The following is a 4,646-nucleotide window of genomic DNA, read 5'->3' as shown; positions in this document are numbered from 1 at the left end:
TGGGTGATTTTCCCCAGCTGGAGGCTGCACCCAGACTCCACTTGGAGCTGTAGAGTCCAGCTGAGCAAAATCCATCATGGTTAGCTAAGCAGAGCTACTGAAGGCTTCTTTAAAGCCAACCAGGAAGGAAGTCCACCTCCTGGAGCACTGGCTCCACCAGATGAGTCCCAGTGGCTCTCCCCAGAACTTCAGTAAGGCCCAGATTCTGGGAAAGGGATCTGACTCATGGCAGGCTGGCGGGGGCCCAAGGGTGACTGCAGAGCCAGGCCATTCCTGGGAGTTGGTTGCACAAGAATAGCTTCGCATGGTTCCATAGAACTTCAAACTTATCAATCAGGAATTGAATTGAGAGGGTAGTGGGAAAGAGGAAGTGGTACAGTTCTCCCTTCTAAGGTCCCCTAGGCTTGCCTGAAGAAGAGATTTCAACATGAGCCTCAAGGGCCTCGGAAAATACCTGAGCAGGGAACAAGCTCATGGGCCCCAGGCTAGGTAGGACCAATCTCCCTGTGTCTTGGGAAAATATTTCTGACCTGTGGGAAAGAGGTGCTATAGAGTCCATTGCATAAAAAAGATAGAATGAAACAAAAAAGTCCTTCTTCTGGGCTGAGGGCTGTGGGGACAATGGTCTACAGGAACATCTGGCTTAAATGGCATAACATAGTTTACAAAGAAAATGTTCTACATTCCACTTTGGTGAGTAGTGTCTGGGGTCTTAAAAGCCACTGGTCTCACCCCTTCGGGAGCAAGGAAGAATGAAGAAAAACTAAACATACAAGGGAAAGGTAAGTCCAAAGGACTAATGGACCACATCTACTACAGCCTCCACCAGACTCAGCCCAGTACAGCTAGATGGTGTCCGGCTACCACCACTGACTGCTCTGACAGGGGTCACAGTAGAGGGTCCCGGACAGAGCTGGATGAAAATGTAGAACAAAATTCTAACTCCAAAAAAAAGACCAGACTTACTGGCCTGACCGAGACTGGAGAAAGCCCGAGAGTATGGCCCCTGGACACCCTTTTAGCTCAGTAATGAAGTCATTCCTGAGGTTCACCCTTCAGCCAAAGATCAGACAGGCCCATAAAACAAAATAAGACTAAAGGGGCACAACAGCCCAGGGGCAAGGACTAGAAGGCAGGAGGGGACAGAAATAGGGAACACAAGGTCAAGAAGGGAGAGTGTGAGAAGTCGTGGGGTTGTTAACCAATGTCATAAAACAATATGTGTACTAACTGTTTAATGAGAAACTAGTTTGTTCTGTAAACCTTTATCTAAAGTACAATTAAAAAAAAGTCCATCTTGAGGACAGAATAGTTCCTCCCTCAGAGGAAAGGGCCCAAAGGGCTCTGAGACAAAGAATCTAGAGGCCAAGCTCTTTAAAAATTCTCAAAGTCACAGCACTGAGAGTGGAAGGAGGAAAGGTGTCATCTAACATTTTTAGTTTATATAAAAGATATATATATATATATATGTATAGGAAACCCTGGTGGCGTAGTGGTTAAGAGTTTGGCTGCTAACCAAAAGGTTGGCAGTTTGAATCCACCAGGAGCTCCTTGGAAACCCTATGGGGCAGTTCTATTCTGTCCTATATGGTCGCTATGAGTTGGAATCGATTTGACGGCAGTGGGTTTATATATATAAGGTCTACCAACTCCTTGGAAACCCTGGTGGCGTAGTGGTTAACTGCTACTGCTGCTAACTAAAGGGTCAGCAGTTCAAATCCGCCAGGCGCTCCTTGGAAACTCTATGGGGCAGTTCTACTCTGTCCTACAGGGTCGCTATGAGTCGGAATCTACTCGAGGGCACTGGGTTTGGTTTGGTCTGGTTTACCAACTCCTTAGCTACTATAAAGTGTCTGACAGTGAGGTAATGGTCCGTCTTGATCAAGTTTGCAAATTTGTCTCCATCTAAGACAGCTCATATGTCTCCTGGAAAAAGGAGCTTCAGGAAGGACATTCAGGCCCAGCTGTCCTAGCATCACCCCAGAGACACCAGTGGGAACATCTTTTCCCAGCCTAAAGCTTATTCAGAGTATGAGATTCCATGCAGGCCGGAGGCCCCACACACAACATCCACCGCCTGTTGCATAGCATCTGTCAGGGTTTTCTCCTGGGCTAGGCAGACCCCGAGGCTCCACAGTCAGCTGCCTGCCAAAGGCACCAGAGGAAACACAGCATTCCGAACAGTCAGGCAAGGGAGAGAGAACCGCTTGGAGTTTCCAAGAATGCAAGCCCTTACTGTGTGGCCTGGCTGCAAAGCATTCTCAGATCGATTGTCCAGAATTTCCCACCATAAACAAAATGTGCAAATTACTAAGGGGGAGGAGGAGGAATGCAAAATAAACGTGTGTTTTCCTAATACAGAGCAGTCAGGCTTTTTGGTCAGTTAGTAGCCACTGAGGTAAGGGGCTCTTCTGCAGTTGCTGTTGCTGGCATCAGAGCCGTGGCTATCCTCATCTCTGTACCCAGCAGGGTTTGCAAGTATTCCAAGGTCTTGCTTAGGATCACTACTTTGGGGGCCTCGGAACAGCTGGCCAGGGGTGGTACCTGGTCCCTCAGGGCCATGAACTGCTAATGGAGGTCATTCTGCCTTTTGCACTCCAGGAAGTTTGGTTCTTCCTCTTGGTCACGTCCTCAGCATCAGAACTGACAGGTTTGGGGTGGCAGGGCTGGGTAGCCTCCCTTTCTACAGGTGGAGGTCTCACAATCTCTTCTCCCTCCTCTTTTCCTCTGGAGCATCTCTCTCCAGAGCCTCTTCTTGGGGTTCCCTCTCTGGAACCCCTTCTTGCTCAGAGGCCTAGTGAGGGTAACGAGTGCCCAAGGGCAAACTCTAAGTTTGCGCCCCCCTCCCACGCTAGCCTCGTGGGTGGGGCTGATTCGCGGGCTGGCCTCATCAACGGCGGTGGTGGGGTGGGGGGTGATCTGCCGGCCGGCCTCATCAGGCACTCTCTTGGACTTGGGCCCAGGGGCAAATGCCCCCCTCTAGCCCCCTTCGCTATGCCTCTGTTCTTGCAAGCAGCTTTCGGGGGGGAAACAGGGCAGCGCAGATGTACTGTTGCTGATGGATGGAGACGTAGAAGTGTTTCACGCAGGGGTCCGAAGGGTCTGCTTGCACTGTGGTGAAAACCGGCTGTCTCTTCTCTACCGTCACAACGTCGATTTCTTCCCCCTCCGAGTCGCTAGGGATCTCGGACCTGGAGCAAGCAGGACTGGGTCTTGGGCTCGCCCAGAGGACACGGGGCGGCGTGCACCGGGTTGCCGGCTTCAAGGTTGGGAGCGCAGCCCCGGTCGGCGGGCGTCTTGGACGGGTTCCGCTGGGGCGCTCCAGCGGCTAGCCGGTCGCTCACCACTCTCTCCAGGCGTTCCCGGGCGGAGAAGCCGCTCCACATGCAGTCACCGCGGACGATGGGGACGTAGTTTCTGCCACAACCTTCCCAGTGGCCCCGCGATTCCGCCTTGTCCCCAGCTCCCTCTGCGGGCCACAGATCCAGGAGACCAATCCCAGGGGCTAGGTCCCAAGCCTCAGGGCGGCGACGTGGTGGCACCAGCTCGAATTTCTTCCAGATGTCCTCGCTGGACTCCGTAGAGCGATAGAAATCCTTCCCGCAATCATAGTCGTAGAAATAGCGTTGGTATGAATCGAAGTCCAAGTCCTCTCCCTCGCTCCGGCCGCCACTAGTTGCGGACCGGCTCCCTGCCGGCTCGGGGCAGCCCAGCAGACGCTCAATATACTCAATAGCCACATGGGGCCAGTGACTACTGTATTGGACAGTGTGGGCCTAGAGTATTTCTGGAAAGGTACTCAACAGTTAACAGCGGCTGTTTCTCAGGAAGAGAACTGCAGGAGAGAGGAGTAGGGATGGCAAACTTACTTGTAACCATAAACCCTTTTATCTTACCTGAGTTTTGTACCAAGTCTATGAATTGCCAAACGTATTAGTTTCCTATTGCTGCCGCAGTAACAAATTACCACAAACTTACTGGCTTAAAACAACACAAGTTCGTTACAGTTCTCCAGGTCAGAAGACCTAAACCTGTTTCATTGAGTCAAAATGTCACAGGGCTGGCTCCTTCTGGAGGATCTAGGGGAAAATTCATTTCCTTGCCTTTTCCATCTTCTAGAGGGCTTCCTGTTGATGCAATGGTTAAGCGCTCAGCTGCTAAGGGAAAGGTGGGTGGTTCGAATCCACCCAGAAGCTCCTCAGAAGAAAGACCTGGCAGTCTACTTCCATAAAGATTACAGCCAAGAAAACCCTGTGGGGCAGTTCTATTCTGGCACATGGGTCGCTATGAACCTAAAAAAAAGACTCAACAGGACCCAACAACAACAGAGGCTGCCTGCATTCCTTGGCTCGTGGCCCCTTACTCCATCTTCAAAGCCAGCAGTTGCATCACTTGGATCTCTGCTTCTGTTGTCACATTGCCTTCTCTCTGACTCAAAGACCCCTGTGATTAGATTGGGCCCACGCAGATAATCTGGAATAATCTCCCCATTTCAAGATCCCTAACTTGATCTCATCTGCAAAGTCCCTTTTGTCATTTAAGGTAACATTCACTGATTCTAAAGATTAGGACATGGACACCTTTGGGGTGCTTATTCAGCCCACCACACATAGGAAAAAAAAAAAAAAGACACCAGGTCCTGATAT

General features: G+C 50.8%; 1 pseudogene; it reads right to left on the bottom strand.

The window, feature by feature from the left end:
• Window positions 1-2,366: 2,366 nt before the first annotated feature.
• LOC126068797 (protein L-Myc-like) lies at window positions 2,367-3,742 on the bottom strand (annotated as a pseudogene).
• Between the last annotated feature and the right edge of the window lie 904 nt (window positions 3,743-4,646).

This window comes from Elephas maximus, chromosome X (genome assembly GCF_024166365.1).
Source record: "Elephas maximus indicus isolate mEleMax1 chromosome X, mEleMax1 primary haplotype, whole genome shotgun sequence".
Taxonomy (NCBI): Eukaryota; Metazoa; Chordata; class Mammalia; order Proboscidea; family Elephantidae; genus Elephas; species Elephas maximus.
The sequence above is the reverse complement of the archived record's forward strand: the minus strand, read 5'-3'. Positions and strand labels throughout refer to the sequence as shown.